This window comes from Phocoena phocoena, chromosome 12 (genome assembly GCF_963924675.1).
Source record: "Phocoena phocoena chromosome 12, mPhoPho1.1, whole genome shotgun sequence".
In the NCBI taxonomy this organism is placed as follows: Eukaryota; Metazoa; Chordata; class Mammalia; order Artiodactyla; family Phocoenidae; genus Phocoena; species Phocoena phocoena.
In genome coordinates, this window is record NC_089230.1 from 89,798,673 (window position 1) to 89,816,983 (window position 18,311).

The 18,311-nt window shown below is 37.9% G+C and overlaps 1 protein-coding gene across 1 annotated transcript in view; it reads left to right on the forward strand.

Annotated features, from left to right (window-relative positions):
• The window catches only part of EYS (eyes shut homolog), a 1,660,061-nt gene that overhangs the window by 1,537,528 nt on the left and 104,222 nt on the right, over positions 1-18,311 (forward strand).

An 18,311-nucleotide genomic window follows, 5' to 3' on the forward strand; every position in this document is an offset into this window, starting at 1 on the left:
GACAACACAGTTAGACGGATGAGAGGCAGAACTTCTGGTTGCTCACAGCCCTAAATGGGAGAAGGCTGCTGTGGGGGTCACGTATGCACTGTACTGGGGATAGGGTGCCTGCCAGCCAGAGCTATAGGGGGCCACTTAGGTGTGGCGGGGGTGGAGAGTGGGGTCAGCTAGGTTTTGGGGGCTCCCATGGATTGGTTAATTGAGTGACTTGTGGGATCCAGAGCAGAGTAGCTGCCCCTACTCTCTGGGATGGGGTCCCCAACTATCAGGACAACAACAACATGGTCTGGACAACAACATGGGAAGTATTTGGGGGGTACAGTCTTAGCTGCTCAAGAAAGGCACTGACCATTCTCTAACCAGGCCTCAGCACTGGGTCAAAAGAGCATTTTAAAAAATTCTATCACACAGGGGCAGGGTGCAATTAAACACAGTGGACAGAGCAGGACAAGGCAGGCCTCCCTGAGAAGGGGAGGGCCAAGCACACACTGCAGGTGGGGCACACACAGGCGTCTGGCAGGACTCAGGCAATCCTCTAGGTCAAGGAAGCTGTGAATGTGGATAAGAAAAAAATTACATCTTTTTACGAATCCCCACAGAGATTTAACAAATCCTCAGTTATGAATTGGGATCAGCAACAAATCACTGCAGTACCATTAGCACTTGTTATTTTTGTCACCAAGGGAAAGTCAGATCCCTCTTATATTATGTTACATTATATACTATATTAAAATATTTTTGTGTTCCTCAAAATTTGAAATTGCTGTAGTTTATTCTACCTGCTGCTAGATCTCGCTATATAAATGCAGTGTGAAAGAAGCATAATTTTATTTTATTACAAAAGTGTTATATTTTTAAACTATATTTCAAGAAAGTTGGTTTCTTTTATAATTCTATGCATTTTAGTTCATAATTTTGAAAACATTATTCTGAGGAAGGTTCCCACTGGCTTCCCTAAGCTGTTCACACACACACTGCCTCTAACATCTAGTGTTAAGCGTTAACAGAGGCCTTGCGAAGCCAGGAGAGCAGGCCCACTGTGGCCAGGGCTGTCAGGAATGAAGGCCCTCACCACTGCCCCAGTGTAGAAGCTCACCAGCGGCAGCATTAGCTGACAGTAAGGAGAACACAGAAGGGAGAATTTAAATCAACTTCTCTTACATGGAAGGAGAGAGCATTCAAAGAGGAAAGTCATAACATGCGAAGTGGCCTTCTGACCAGTTCTGGAAATAAGGATTATAGCCCCAGTCACTGCAGTATGTACCAGTCATTTGCCTCTTTGCTCTGGGATCTGTGTCTCTAACTTGTGCAAACTCCACCCTCCCCTGCCAAGGCGAGGCACTGTTGGGAGACTGGAGGGAGAGAGGTACTTCTGCCCCCACCCCTGCTTCCGGTGATGCACCCACCAGTGGCTGCCTGTGCTGTTGTCCCCACCCCGCATCCTAAGGAGCAACCCACCTGCCGGGAGGGCTCTGGCCAGGAGGTTTTGGCTTTGATGACACCTTGTTTCCCTTTGTCAGCCTCAGCTGTGGCTAGTCCCTGGGTGGTCTTTCCTGTTCATACTTTGCCTCTCACGTCAAACCCCTTCCTTTGGACAACCTCCTGTGGACTCTGATGAGCTGCAAACCACACCCGTATTAGCAGTACCTTTGACTTGTCACCGAGAAAAACCACAGATACTTCCACATCGTAACAGTTCTCACGTGCCCCCTGGTCTCTGCGTCAAGTGTTTGGGTTCAGTGACCTTGAGACTTAGTCCCCAGTAGGACAGGATGACAACATAGCCACAAGGAGGAAGGGCCACTATGCAGAGATCTTGGACTTGGAACAAAATGCAATAAAAGGTAAGACTTTAAGAAGACTCCATTTTGGAAAAAAAGGGTGACTTTTAAAATTTATATATAGGATGGTTGCATTACGTTAGAAGGAAATTTTGATTTGAAAATGCAAGTTCTAGAAAGAGGATGCTTATTAACACTGGGCAATCAAAGGTCCCTGGGAGACATCTACTCAATATTGTGTTTTGCTTTTGTTTTTGGCGACACAGCTCCTGAACTTTCTTCCTATTTGTGTGTGCACATATGACCTAGGATAGGCCAATAAGATACTCTCCCCAGGAACTAACGCTAAGGAAATGACCCAAGACAGAGTGATACTTAGAAATTATTTGTAGCTGAGGTGTCCACATGGCCCAGCCCAGTGGTAGAGACGCCAGCAGCTCTGTCCTGACAACACAGCTACACTGTGAGCCTGGCTGTGCTTGAGCTGCCTGGGTTCCTTGGTTTCTGCCTCTCCCCATGCCACCCCCAATATGAATTTCAAACCTCACAGTTTATGCTGATCATTTTTCTTTGTTTTATTTGTGATATGACTTAGAATAATCTCTCATGGTGTATTTATTAATATAAAATCTTCCCTTTTTTGTGTGCTTGAAACACCATGTGTTGTGGTCCCCAAAAATGAGTTGGCATATTGCAGTGTCTGCTGCCATCTCCCAGCACTTGGACAGCTAAGCCACAGAGGTCTTAAAATATGGGCTAGTATATTTTTTTTTCTTTTCTCTCAGCTTTCTCTCATAGTTATAGTACGTGTTGCTCTTTGATAAATCAGCCCTATTATATTGGGCCCTTAAGATTTTTGCTTTTCCTACACTGTTTCTATACAATACCAAAACCAAATATGAAAATTATAGTTAACTATCTGGAATACATATGTATATGTGTGTGTTCAAACCCCAAAACAATTAGAAAACTTTAAAGATACACTGGTCTTTATAATCACTGTTTTTCATTCATATTCCCTTCATATTGGAAAGCAATTAAGATCCTACTAAAACCTATTTGTTAATAAATTCACTGGTATATATTAAGTACTAATTAAGTGCTTGGCACTGCAAAACAATGAATACGTATCATATTTACATATCTCTTGAAGGAATATAGAAGAAATGTAAGAACTCTATCAGATTCCATGAATCCATGACCCAGGAATTGGGGGGAAAATAGAATAAAACTGTATGAAATCAATGTGTGAGGACAACAAACTTTAAAATAAGAAACATCTACCAATAGCTTTTCATCAGTTGTTGCCATGAATATACCAGCCATAATTAGAAAGAGCACAACTGTTGAAGTCAAAAGAGCCTGGGTTCAAATCCTGACTCCACCATTTTTTAGATCTATGACTTCACCTCTCTGATCCTCAGTTTCTTCCTCTGTAAAGTAGGAATCTAGGAATAAGAACATCTCATTGGGTTGCTCTGAGAAACAAAATAATTTAGACAGAGCAACTAGCAACTGGAACATAAGAGTTATTATCAAAGTTATTTTTGTTACTTTTTTGAACAACTTTATTTGAGTATAATTGCTTTAAAATGTTGCGTTAATTTCTGCTGTATCACAAAGAGAATCAGTTATATGTATACATATATCCCCATACCCCCTCCCTCTTGCGTCTCCCTCTTACCCTCCCTATCACACCTCTGTAGCTGGTCACAAAACACTGAGCTGATCTCCCTGTGCTATGCAGCTGCTTCCCACTAGCTATCTATTTTACACTTGGTAGTGTATATATGTCCATGTCACTCTCTGACTTCATCCCAGCTTACCCTTCCCCCTCCCCATGCCCTCAAGTCCATTATCTACATCTGTGTCTTTATTCCTGTCCTGCCCCTAGTTTCTTCAGAACCATTTTTTTCTTTTTTTAGATTCCATATATATGTGTAAGCATACAGTGTTTGCTTTTCTCTTTCTGATTTACTTCACTCTGTATGACAGAATCTAGGTCCATCCATCTCATTACAAATAACTAAATTTTGTTACTTTTTATGGTGAGTAGTATTCCATTGTATATATGTGCCACATCTTCTTTATCCATTCATCAATCGATGGACACTTAGGTTGCTTCCATTTCTGGACTATTGTAAATAGAGTTGCAATGAACTTTGCGGTACATGACTCTTTTTGAATTATGGTTTTCTCAGGGTATATGCCCAGTAGTGGGATTGCTGGGTCCATGTGGTAGTTCTATTTGTAGTTTTTTCAGGAACCTCCATACTGTTCTCCATAGTGGCTGCACCAATTTACATTCCCACCAACAGTGCAACAGTGTTCCCTTTTCTCCACACCCTCTCCAGCATTTGTTGTTTCTAGATTTTTTGATGATGGCCATTCTGACTGGTGTGAGGTGATACCTCATTGTAGTTTTGATTTGCATTTCTCTAATGATTAATGATGTTGAGAATTCTTTCATGTATTTGTTGGCAATTTGTATATCTTCTTTGGAGAAATGTCTATTTAGGTTTTCTGCCCATTTTTGGATTGGGTTGTTTGGTTTTTTTTGATATTGAGCTGCTTATAAATTTTGGAGATTAATCGTCTGTCAGTTGCTTCATTTGCAAATATTTTCTCCCATTCTGAGGGTTGTCTTTTGGTCTTGTTTATGGTTTCCTTTGCTGTGCAGAAGCTTTAAGTTTCATTAGGTCCCATTTGTTTATTTTTGTTTTTATCTCCATTTCTCTAGGAGGTAGGTCAAAAACTATCTTGCTGTGATTTATGTCATAGAGTGTTCTGCCTATGTTTTCCTCTGTTTTACAGTGTCTGCACTTAATTTCAGGTCTTTAATCCATTTTGAGTTTATTTTTGTGTATTGTGCTAGGAAGTGTTCTAATTTCATTTTTTTATATGTACCTGTCCAGTTTTCCCAGAACCACTTATTGAAGAGGCTGTCTTTTCTCCATTGTATATTCTTGCCTCCTTTATCAAAGATAAGGTGACCATATGTGCAAGGGTTTATTTCTGGGCTTTCTATTCTGTTCCATTGATCTATATTTCTCTTTTTGTGCCAGTACCATACTCTCTTGATGACTGCAGCTTTGTAGTATAGTCTGAAGTCAGGGAGCCTGATTCCTCCAGCTCCGTTTTTCTTTCTCAAGATTGCTTTTGCTATTCGGGGTCTTTTGTGTTTCCATACAGATTTTTTTTTCTAGTTCTGTGGAAAATGCCATTGGTAGTTTCATAGGGACTGCATTGAATCTGTAGATTGCTTAGGGTAGTAAAGTCATTTTCACAATGTTGATTCTTCCAGTACAAGAACATGGTATATCTCTCCATCTGTTTGTATCATCCTTAATTTCTTTCATCAGTGTCTTATACTTTTCTGCGTACAGGTCTTTTGTCTTGTTAGGAAGGTTTATTCCTAGGTATTTTATTCTTTTGGTTGCAGTGATAAATGGGACTTGTTTCCTTAATTTCTCTTTCAGATTTTTCATCATTAGTGTATAGGAATGCAAGAGATTTCTGTGCATTAATTTTGTATCCTGCTACTTTACCAAATTCATTGATTAGCTCTAGTTAGTTTTCTGGTAGCATCTTTAGGATTCTCTATGTAAAGCATCTTATCATCTGCAAACAATGACAGTTTTACTTCTTCTTTTCTGATTTAGATTATTTTTACTTCTTTTTCTTCTCTGTTTGCTGTGGCTAAAACTTCCAAAACTATGTTGAATGACAGGGGTGAAAGTGGGCTACCTTGTCTTTTTCCTGATCTTAGAGAAAATGGTTTCAGTTTTCACCATTGAGAATGATGTTGGCTGTGGGTTTGTCATATATGGCCTTTATTATGTTGAGGTAGGTTCCCTCTATGCCCACTTTCTGGAGAGTTTTTATCATAAATGAGTGTTGAATTGTGTCGAAAGATTTTTCTACATCTATCGAGATTATCATATGGTTTTTATCCTTCAGTTTGTTAATATGGTGTATCACATTGATTGATTTACGTATATTGAAGAATCCTTACATTCCTGGGATAAAGCTCAATTGATCATGGTGTATGATCCTTTTGGTGTTCTGTTGGATTCTGTTGCTAGTATCTTGTTGAGGATTTTTGCATCTGTGTTCATCAGTGGTATTGGTCTGTGGTTTTCTTTTTTTGTGACATCTTTGTCTGGTTTTGGTATCATGGTGATGGTGGCCTTGTAGAATGACTTTGGCAGTGTTCCTCCCTCTGCTATATTTTGGAAAAGTTGAGAAATATAGCTGTAACTCTTCTTTTAATGTTTGATAGAATTCGCCTCTGAAGCCACAGGTCATTGGATTTTGTTTGTTGGAAGATTGTTAATCACAGTTTCAATTTCAGTGTTTGGGAATGATCTCTTCATATTTTCTATTTCTTCCTGGTTCATTCTTGGAAGGTGGTACTTTTCTAAGAATTTGTCCATTTCTTCCAGGTGGTTCATTTTATTGGCATATACTTGCTTGTAGTAATCTCTCATGATCCTTCATATTTCCACAGTGTCAGTTGTTACATCTCCTTGTTTATTTCTAATTTTGTTTATTTGAATCTTCTCCCTTTTTTTCTTGATGAGTCTGGCTACTGGTTTATCAATTTTACTTATCTTCTCAAAGATCCAGCTTTTACTTTTATTGATCTTTGCTATTGTTTCCTTCATTTCTTTTTCATTTATTTCTGATCTAATCTTTATGACTTCTTTCCTTCTGCTAACTATGGGGTTTTTTTTGTTCTTCTCTCTCTAATTGCTTTAGGTGTAAGGATAAGTTGTTTATTTGAGATTTTTCTTGTTTCTTGAGATAGGATTGTATTGCTATAAACTTCCCTCTTAGAACTGCTTTTGCTGCATCCCAAAGGTTTTGGCTCATTGTGTTTTCATTGTCATTTGTTTTTAGGTATTTTTTGATTTCCTCTTTGATTTCTTCCATGATCTCTTGGTTACTTAATAAAGTATTGTTTAGCCTCCATTTGTTTGTATTTTTTACAGTTTTTTTCCTCTAATTGATATCAATTCTCATAGTATTGTGGTCCAAAAAGATACTTGATCAATTTCAATTTTCTTAAATTTACCAAGGCTTGATTTGTCATTCAAGATCTGATCTGTCTGGAGAATGTTCCAGAGCACTTAAGAAGAAAGTGTATTCTGTTATTTTTGGATGTAATGTACTATAAATATTCATTAAGTCTATCTGGTGTAATATGTCTTTTAAAACTTGTTCTTCCTTATTTATTTTCATTTTGGATCATCTGTCCATTGGTTTAAGTGTGGTGTTAAAGCCCCCTACTATGATGTGTTACTGTCAATTTCCCCTTTTATGGATGTTAGCATTTGCCTTATGTATTGTGGTGCTCCTATGTTGAGTGCATAAACATTTACAATTGTTATATCTTCTTCTTGGATTGATCCCTTGATCATAATGTAGTGTCCTTCTTTGTCTCTTGTAATAGTCTTTATTTTAAAGTCTATTTTGTCTCATATAAAAATTGCTACTCCAGCTTTCTTTTGATTTTTTTTTCCATACTTCACTTTCAGTTTGTATGTGTCCCTAGGTCTGAAGTGAGTCTCTTGTAGACAGCATATATATGCATCTTGTTTTTGTAACCATTCAGCCAGTCTGTGTCTTTTGGTTGGAGGATTTAATCCATTTACATTTAAGGTAATTATCAATATGTATGTTCCTATTACCATTTTGCTAATTGTTTTCAGTTTGCTATTTTAGGTCTTTTCCTTCTCTTGTGTTTCCTGCCTACAGAAGTTCCTTTAGCATTTGTTGTAAAGCTGGATTTACGCTGCTGAATTCTCTTAGCTTTTGCTTGTCTGTGAAGGTTTTAATTTCTCCATCGAATCTGAATGAGATCCTTGCTGGGTAGAGTAATCTTGGTTGTAGTTTTTTTTCCCCTTTCATCACTTTAAATATGTCCTGTCACTCCCTTCTGGCCTGCAGAATTTCTACTGAAAAATCAGCTGTCAACCTTATTGGGATTCCCTTGTATGTTATTTGTTTCTTTTCCCTTACTGTTTTTGATATTTTTTGTTTGCATTTAATTTTTCATAGCTTGATTAATATGGGTCTTGTTGTGTTTCTCCTTGGACTTATCCTGTATGGGACACTATGCTTCCTGGACTTGATTGACAATTTCCTTTCCCATGTTAGGGAAGTTTTCAACTATAATCCCATCAAATATTTTCTGAGACCCTTTCATTTTCTCCTTTATCTGGGATCCCTATAATTCGATTGTTGGTGCATTTAATGTTGCCCCAGAGGTCTCTGAGACACTATTTTTTCTTCCATGTCACTTATCCTTTCTTCTACCTCAGTTATTCTTCTATTGATTCCTTCTAGAGAATTTTTAATTTCATTTATTGTGCTGTTCATCATTGTTTGTTTGCTCTTTAGTTTTCTAGGTCCTTGTTAAACATTTCTTGTATTTTCTCCATTCTATTTCCAAGATTTGTGATCCTGTTTACTGTCGTTACTCTGAATTCTTTTTCAGATAGACTGCCTATTTCCTCTTCATTTGTTTGGTCTGGTGGTTTTTTACCTTACTCCTTCATCTGCTGCATGTTTCTCTGTTTTCTCATTTTGTTTAACATACTGTGTTCAGGACCTCCTTTTTCTGCAGGCTGCAGGTTCAATGCTCATGTTATTTTTCATGTCTGCCCCCAGTAGGTGTGGTTTGTTCAGTGGGTTGTGTAGGCTTCCTGGTGGAGGGGACTGGTGCCTGTGTTCTTGTGGGTGAGGCTGGATCTTTTCCTTCCAGTGGGCAGGGCCATGTCCAGTGGTGTGTTTTGGGGTGTCTGTGGACTTAGTGTGACTTTAGGCAGCCTCTCTGCTTATGGGTAGTTGTGTTCATGTCTTGCTAGTTGTTTGGCATGGTGCATCCAGCACTGGAGCTTTCTGGTCATTGAGTGGAGCTGTGTCTTAACGTTGAGAGAGAGATCTCTGGGAGAGCTCTTGCCAATTGATATTACAAAGGTCCATGAGGTTTCTGTTGGTCCAGTGTCCTGGACTCGACCCTCCCACCTCAGAGGCTCAGGCCCTGATACCCAGCTGGAGCACCAAAACACTGCCAGCCACACAGCTCAGAAAAAAAGGAAGAAAGAAAGAAAAAAGAATGAATAGACAGAACCCTAGAACAAATGGTAAAAGCAAACCTATACAGACAAAATCACACAAAGAAACATACACAGTCACAAAAAGAGAAAAGGGAGAAAAAATATACATATATATAAAAAAGGAAGAGAACAATCAACCCAACAAAGCAAAAATCCAACAATGAAAATAATCACTAAATACTAAACTAAGATAAACATAAAACCAGAAACAGATTAGGCAAAGAAAGCAAACCCCAAGTCTACAGTTGTTCCCAAAGTCCACCACCTGAATTTTGGGAACATTTGTTGTCTATTCAGGTATTCTTCAGATGCAGGGTTTATCAAGTTGATTGTGGGATTTAATCTGCTGCTCCTGAGGCTGCATGGAGAAATTTCCCTTTCTCTTCTTTGTTCGCACAGCTCCTGGGCTTCAGCTTTGGTTTTGGCCCTGCCTCTACATGTAGGCCACCCTCAGTTGTCTGTTACCCACCCATAGAGGAGGGGGTTAAAGCAACAGCTGATTAGGGCTCTCTTACTCACTCAGGCCAGGGAGAGGGAGAGATACGGTAGTCATAATTGGAATGCGGGGTGAGCCTGCAGCGGCAGAAGCCAGCATGATGTTGTTACAGCCTGAGGCTGATCATGTGTTCTCCTGGGGAAGTTGTCCCTGGATCACGGGACTGTGGCAGTGGCGGGCTGCACAGGCTCCAGAGGGGTGTGGATAGTGACCTGTGCTTGCACACAGGATTCTTGGTGGCTACAGCAGCAGCAGCATTAGCATTTCATGCCCATCTCTGTGGTCCAATATGATAGCCGAGGCTCACACTCATCTCTGGAGCTCATTTAGATGGAGCTCTGAATCCCCTCTCCTAGCGCACCCCAAAACAATGGTCTCTTGCCTCTCTGACAGGTCCAGACCTTTTCCCAGACTCCTTCCTGACTAGCTGTGGTGCACTAACCCCCTTCAGACTGTGTTCATGTAGCCAACACCAGTCCTCTCCCTGGGATCTGACATCCGAAGCCGGAGCCTCAGCTCCCAGCGCCCACCTGCCCCGGCGGGTGAGCAGACAAGCCTCTCAGGCTGGTGAGTGCTGGTCACTGATTCTCTGTGCGGGAATCTCTCCACTTTTCTCTCTGCACCCCTGTTGCTGCACTCTCCTCCGTGGCTCCGAAACTTCCCCCCACCACCCACAGTCTCCACAAGTGAAGGGGCTTCCTAGTGTGTGGAAACTTTTCCTCCTTCACAGCTCCCTCCCACTGGTGCAGGTCCCGTCCCTATTCTTTTGTCTCTGCTTTTTCTTTTTTCTTCTTCCCTACCCAGATACGTAAGGAGTTTCTTGCCTTTGGGGAAGTCTGAGGTCTTCTGCCAGCATTCAGTAGGTGTTCTGTAGGAGTTGTTCCACATGTAGATGTATTTTTGATGTATTTATGAGGAGGAAGGTGATCTCCACATCTTACTCTCTGCCATTTTGATTAGTTTCTTTTGTTACTTTGGAGTATAGAAAAGCACATTTATAGATCCATGGTTTAAAAAATAAGAGATTAAAAAGCTAAAACGATTTTTTTTTCCGCTGAACTTGACTGATGACTCATTCCAACATTGATGTTTCTTAATTTCTTAACTAAATGTCCACTGGCATAAAGAAACTCATGTGTTAGGGAGGAGAAAAATGTTCAAAACACATAAGTTCTGGAATATTCCATGTGTGTAATGTCTGGGAAATTTGATTTATCACAAAGATTATTGAACCCAGAATAAATTTACAGTTTATGTAATGTGAGTTATACAGATGCATGAAAATGTTATTCTCAAAGTTATGCCATAAACTGTAATGCAGATATTACAATGTGAAGCCCTATGTTTCAGGGATTATTTTTCTTGTTTTTTTAAATTAAAGTGTAGTTGATTCATAATGTTGTTAGTTTTAAGTGTACAGAATAGTGATTCAGTTTCAGGGATTTTCTTAATCCCAGATTTTATTTTGTTATAGCTTATTACAAGATATTAAGTATAATTCTCTGTGCTATATAGTAAGTCCCTGTTGCCTATCTATTTTATGTATATTACTTTGTATCTATTAATCCCATAATCCTAATTTGTCCATCCAACCCTCTCCCCTTTGGTAGCCATAAGTTTGTTTTCTATGTCTGTGAGTCTGTTTCTGTCTTGTACACAGACTGATTTGTATTATGTTTTGGATTCCACATATACGTGATACCATATAGTATTTGTCCTTCTCTGTCTGACTTATTTCACTAAGTGTAATATTGTCTAAGTCCATGCATGTTGCTGCAAATGGCAATGTTTCATTCTTTTTTATGGTTGAGTAATACTCCATTATATATACACATTACACACCATATCTCTTTATCCATTCATCTGTCAGTGGACATTTAGGTTACTTCCATGTCATTGTTATTGTAAATAGTGCTGCTATGAACATAGGAGTGTATTTATCTTTTCAAATTAGAGTTTTCTCTGGATATATGCCCAGGAGTAGGACTGCTGGATCATACGGTATCTCTATTTTTACTTTGTTAAGGAAGCTTCATATTGTTTTCCATGGTGGGTACACCAATATGCATTCCCACCAACAGTGTAGGAGGATTCCCTTTTCTCCACACCCTCTCCAGCATTTATTATTTTTTGATGATAGCCATTCTAACTGGTGTGAGGTGATACTTCACTGTGGTTTTGATTTGCATTTCTGTAATAATTAGCGATGCTGAGCATATTTTCATGTGCCTTTTGGCCATTTGTATATCTTCTTTGGAGAAAAGTCTGTTTATGTCTTCTGGCCATTTTTCAATTGGGTTGTTTGTTTTTATATTATTGAGTTATATGGGCTGTTTGTATGTTTTGGAAATTAAGCCCTTTTCAGTCCGTCATTTGCAAATATTTCCTCCCAGTCCATAGATTATCTTTTTGTTTTGTTTATGGTTTCCTTTGTTGTGCAAAAGCTTATAAGTTTAATTACATCCCATTTGTTTGTTTTTGTTTCTATTGCCTTGGGAGACTCACCTAAGAAAACATTCTTATGATTTATGTCAGAGAATGTTTTGACTATGTCCTCTTCTAGGAGTTTTATGGTGTCACGTCTTATATTTAAGTCTTTTAGCCACTTTGAGATTATTTTTGTGTATGGTGTGAAGGCATGTTTTAACTTCATTGATTTACATACAGCTGTCCAGCTTTCCCAATACCACTTGCTGAAGAGACTGGCTTTTCTCTATTGTATATTCTTGCCTCCTTTGTCAAAGGTTAGTTGACCATAGGGGTGTGAGTTTATTTCTCGGCTTTCTGTTCTGTTCCATTGATCCATATGTCTGTTTTTGTGCTTATTCCATGCTGTTTTGATTACTGTAGCTTTGTAGTATTGTCTGAAGTCTGAAAGAGTTATGCCTCCAGCTTTGTTCTTTTTCTTCAGGATTGTTTTGACAATTCTGGGTCTTCTATGTTTCCATATAAATTTTTGGATTATTTGCTCTAGTTCCATAAAAAATGTCATGGGTAATTTGAAAGTTGTCACATTAAATCTGTATATTGCTTTGGGCAGTATGGCCGTTTTAACAATATTAATTCTTCCAATCCAGGAGTGTGAGATATCTTTCCATTTCTTTGAATCATCTTCAATTTCCTTTATCAACATTTAATAGTTCTCAGCATATAGGTATTTCACCTCCTTGGTCAGGTTTATTCCTAAGTATTTTTTAATGCAATTTTAAACGGGATTTTTTTTTTTTTTTTGCTTTCCCTTTCTGATATTTCATTGTTAGTTTAAAGAAATTCAACAGATTTCTGCATGTTAATCTTGTATCCTGCTACCTTGCTAAATTTGTTTATCAGTTCTAACAGTTTTTTGTGTGGAGTCTTTAGGATTTTCTATATATATTATCATGTCATCTGCATATAATGACAATTTTACCTCTTCCCTTCCAATTTGGATAATTTTTATTTCTTTTCCTTATCTGATTGCTGTGGCTAGGGCTCTCAATACTATGTTGAATAGAAGTGGTGAGAGTGGGCATCTTACTCTTGTTCCAGATTTTAGCAGGAAAGCTTTCAGCTTTTCACCATTGAGTGTTATGTTGGCTGTGGGTTTGTCATAAATGGTCTTTATTATGTTGAGATATAGCCCCTCTATACCAACTTTGAGAGTTTTTCTCATGAATAGATGTTGAATTTTATCAAATGCTTTTTATGCATCTATTGAGATAATCATATGGGTGTTATCCCTTATTTTGTTAATGTGATGTATCACATTGACTGATTTGTGAATAGTGAACCATTTTTATATCCCTGGGATAAATTCCACTTAATAATAGTGTACGATTCTTTTTATGTATTTTTGGATTCCATTTGCTAATGTTTTGTTGATGGTTTTTGCATTTATTCATCAGATATTGACCTGTGTTTTTCTTTTTCTGTAGTTTCTTTGTCTAGTTTTGGTATCAGGGTGATGGTGACTCATTGAATAAATTTAGAAGTGTTCCCACCTCTTCAGTCTTTGGGAATCAGCTTTCCTTTTAGAACTGCTTTTGGTACATCCCATAGATTTTATAAAGTTGTGTTTTCATTTTCGTTTGTTTCCTTTTCTAATTTCTTCTTTGATTTTATCATTGACCCACTGTTTTTTCATGTTGTTTAGTCTCCATGTGTTTGGTTTTTTCCCATTTTTCTTCCTGTAGTTGATTTTTAGTTTCATATCATTGTGATCAGAAAAGATGCTTGATATAATTTCTATCCTCTTAAATTTATCGAGGCTCATTTTGTGACTTAGTATGTGGTCTATCCTAGAGAACGTTCCATGCACACTTGAAAATAATGTGTATTCTACTTTTTTTGGATGTAGTGTCCTGTAGATATCAATTAAGTCTAACTGATCTATTGGGTCATATAGAACCTCTGTTGCCTTATTGATTTTCTGTCTGGATGATTTGTCCATTGATGTCAATGGGGTGTTAAAATCTCCTACTATTATTGTATTATTGTCAGTTTCTCCCTCTACATCTGTTAGTATTTGCTTTATATATTTAGGTGCTCCAACATTGGGTGTGTATATGTTAATGTGTGTAATATCCCCTTTCTGTATTGATCTTTTTATCATTATATAATGTCCTTCTTTGTCTTTCTTTATGCCCTGTTTTAAAGTTTATGTTAATAGATATGAATATTGTTACCCCCACTTTCCTGTTGCTTCCATTTACATGCAATACCTTTTTCTATCCCTTCACTTTCAGTCTGTATGTGTCCTTTGCCTTGAAGTGAGTCTCTTGAATGCAGCATATTGCAGGTTCTCTTTTCTTTTTTTATCCTATAAGCCACCCTATGTCTTTTGATCAGAGCATTTAATCCATTGACAGTTAAAGTAATTATTGATAGGTATGTACTTATTGCTGTTTTAATTTTTGGTTTCCAGTTGTTTTTGTAGCTCTTTGTTCATTTTTCTTTTTGCTTTTCCTTTTGTGATTTGATGGTTTTCTTTTGTAGTATGCTTGAGTCCCTTTCTTTTTGGCTTTTGTGAATCTATTGTATGTTTTTGATTTGTGGTTACCATGGAGTTCATGTATGTTGACCCATAATATGTCTACTTGCTTTAAACTGACAATCATTCAAGTTCAAATATATTCTAAACGGTCTACCTTTTCTACTCCCCTCCCCCACACTTTGTGATTTTGATGTCCTATTTTACATCTTCATATTCTCTTACATCCTCTTTTACTGCTTATTATCATTATACTTGCTTTTATAATTCTTTTATTGTTTTTAGTGTATGTACTATCTTATTTAATTGATCTTCAGTACTGATTATATATTTGCCTTTCCTCTGTGATTTTTTTCCTTTCCTATAGATTCTTGCTTTTTTCTACTTAAAGAAGATCCTTCATTATTTCTTTTAAGGTAGGTTTAGTATTGCTGAATTGTTTTAGTTTTTGCTTGTCTGAGAAATTCTTTATCTCTCCTTTTATTCTAAATGATAATCTTGCTGGGTAGAGTATCCTAGGTTGCAGATTTTCCCTTTCAGGACTTGAAATATATCATGACACTCCCTTCTGGCCTGCAAAGTTTCTGCAGAGAAATCAGTTGAAAACTTATGTGGATTCCCTTGTATCTGACCCTTTGTTTTTCTCTTGCTGCCATAAAAATCCTCTCTTTATCTTTAACGTTTGCCATTTTAATTATGATGCCTTAGTGTAGGTCTGTTTGGGTTTATCTTTTTTGGAACGCTTGGCTCTTTCTGTACCTGGATATCTGTTTCCTTCTTTAGGTTTGGGAAGTTTTCAGCCTTAATTTCTTCAACTACATTTTTGATCTTCTCTCTCTCTTCTCCTTCTGGAACTCATACCATGCATAAAATGGTTTGTTTTATATTTTCCCATAGACCTTATGTTGGTTTCATTTCTTATTGTTTTTTTGTCTGCTCTTCTGATTGGGTGGTTTCCATTATTTTATCTTCCAGGTCACTTATTCGTTCTTCTGTCTCATTTAATTGGCTATTTATTACTTCTAGACTGCTTTCTTTTACTTTTTCTTTTTCTTTTTTTGAAGTATAGTTGATTTACAATGTTGAGTTAGTTGTATGTGTACAGCAAAGTAATTCAGTTATATATAGATAGATATATAGATATATCAATATATTCTTTTTTATATTCTTTCCATTAGAGGTTATTACAAGATGTTGAATATAGTTCCCTGTGAAGATTGCTTTTTATCTCTGAAACTGAATTATCTATTTTTGATTGATTCATCTTCATAACTTTTATTTCCTTGCTACAGTTATCTGTGTTTATATCAATAATCTTTCTTAACTTAGTTAGCATTTTTATTCCCACCTCTTTGAAATCTGGGTCTGTTGAACCAGTAAAGTCTGTTTCATTATATGTTCTTTGGGGGTGGGGGTGTCTCTTCCTCTTTTAATTGGGAGTAGTTCCTCTGCCTTTTTATTTTATTTAACTTTTTCTGTCTCTATGAATTTGGGAGAAACAGTTATCTATTGTGGTCTTGAAGGGTGTTTTTATGTGGGAGCATCATTGTACAGACTGTGTGTTTCTAACAGTTTTGGTGGTAGAGCTGGTTGTGGTATGGAAACCAACTATATCTTTCCTCAGTGTGTGCTGGCTGTTATCTCCTTGATAGGGGGCGTGGTTTGTGTTGGGGGATTTAAAGCCTGTGTAGGATGTGAGGCAGGGCTTCTTCTCTGCTCTGTGGCTGTTACCATTCTGTCAGTGTCAGGGTCTTTTCCCCAGCTCTTGGGGTGGAAGCCCTGAGGGTCAGGTTCAATAAGGCTTCATTACCCTTAAGTGTGTGATTGCTGAAGCAAGTGAGGTCCATGCAGTCACAGCAAACATATGTGCCTCCCATGCAGTTGTCTGCAGTTCCACTCAGAAACAGGGAAAGCCCTGTTGTGTTCATCCCAGATCTAGTACAATGCTGTGGCCTGGGGATCAGGGTGTTATTGCTGCAGGAATTGAAGTGGCTGTGCTGCCACCTGAGATCTGGGCTGCCTTGTGGCTGACTTCTCCCAGGACCTGTCTGCCCCAGATCCAGTGCTAAGCTGCCATGTGGAGTGAGCGGAGCTGGGTGCTCTTGCTGGGAGACAAACCACTGAGCACGTGGACAAGGGCCACCACTGCCCCCCCAGTACAAGCTGAACTCATTGTTAGACTTCCCAATGTCCTCAAAGTCCTCCTTATCATTCTTGACCAAAGGTTTCTCCTCCAGTTCCCCCTGTCTAATCCAGCCTTCACATTTCATCACTACAGTGATATTTCTAAAAGGCAACTTTGATATCTGCTTAACTACTCAAAAATTATGAGGAAAATATCAAACCCTTCATAATTTGACCCCTGTCTTAACTATGTCATTTCATTTGCTTCCACTTTCCTTTTTATACTTCATTCTAAAACTTGCAAACTCCATGGGTTCCCTGAGTATGACATGCTTTTTGGCCTCCCTATTGTAGTATAAGTTGTTCTTTCCACCTGAAATGATCTTTGCTTGTCACCTGTAGGTGAACTGCTGTCATCAGCCAAGATTCAGTCTAGTTCAGTTGAGTAATTTAACTGACCACACACTAGCTCCTTGAGGGTAAGGATTGTGCTTTATTATCCTTGTGTCACCAATATCTAGCTCAGGGTCAGATAGTGAACTACATATGTATTTGTTGATCTAAGCTAAATGTACAAAAACTTTTAGTAGACTCAGTTGTAAATTATTAACAGGAAGAAATGTTATAAAAGAAAGACATTCCTATCTTTAGTATTTAATTGAATTCTATTTTAACTGTTTTTAATGCCAACATTCAAACACCATCAATATTTTTATTTTGCTTCAATCCCAGTTAATTTTATTTAATTTCCTTCAACCATCCTACTTACAGAACCACTGAAATCCCTGATGGGAAGACTTATTATCTCTGAAACACAAACCACCAATTACTTCATTAGATTATATATATATATATATAAGGTGGTATGTCTCAAAATCCTAATTCAGATTCTGGTGAGTTTTGAGAAAATGTTTACTTATCCTAGGACACACATCCCAAGGAATAAACTGATAAGATTTTAATAAAATATCAAAATGAAGTATTCAGCTGACTCCATACAAATCCCTACTTGAATAGTTATGTGAAACAAGCAGAAATAAAAGCCTCTGATAAATAGAATTCTTTTTCCCAGGATAGCAGAATTATTTGCTATATAAACAATTATAACCAGACATAACAACTCTTTTGTTTTAAGTGTTAAGTACCAGAGTGAGGACATTTCTTAAAGTTTGTAAAAATTCTAGTTTTACGACTTCGTGAGAGAGCCACCACCTCTTGAGAAGGGAGCATTATAAAGTAATCAAGACAAGCTTTCTTCCCTCTATTGAGCTGTCTTGAACGAATAAAAATAGATTCTAGGAACATCCTTTAATCTGGGGATACCATTCACAGTAGGGGGTCAAAATCCCCCTTCCTGTTCCCTGTTCCCCTTGGAGTGAGGAAATAAAAGCCAGTTGGGACTATTTATGAAGGAAACAGAATAATGAAAGAGAAAATGTGGATACAAGATTAGAGGCAGGATGAAAAGAGAAGCTAGCTGGCTGATAGCGCCCCTCAACTAAATCTTATTTGTCTGCACTGGCCCTTGTACTTCTGGGTTTTACCATTTCCTGTTTCTACTAAATCTCCCTACAGTTTCAGGCCTATTGAAACCCACGCTTTCACTATCTAACACGTGTCTGAACAAAGTAAGGAAGAGTATTTCTTTTAGACAGCGATTTCACTTCAAGGAAATTTCAGGTCATTCACAATATGGTGATGGAAACATCCATTTCCTTCCCATCTCTTGGCCTTCCTACCCCTGACCTTTGGCTCTTAGAAAAGTAAAGAGTTAGAGAAGCTCAGTTTGTTCCAAGCTGTGAGTCCCTCTCTAAGTC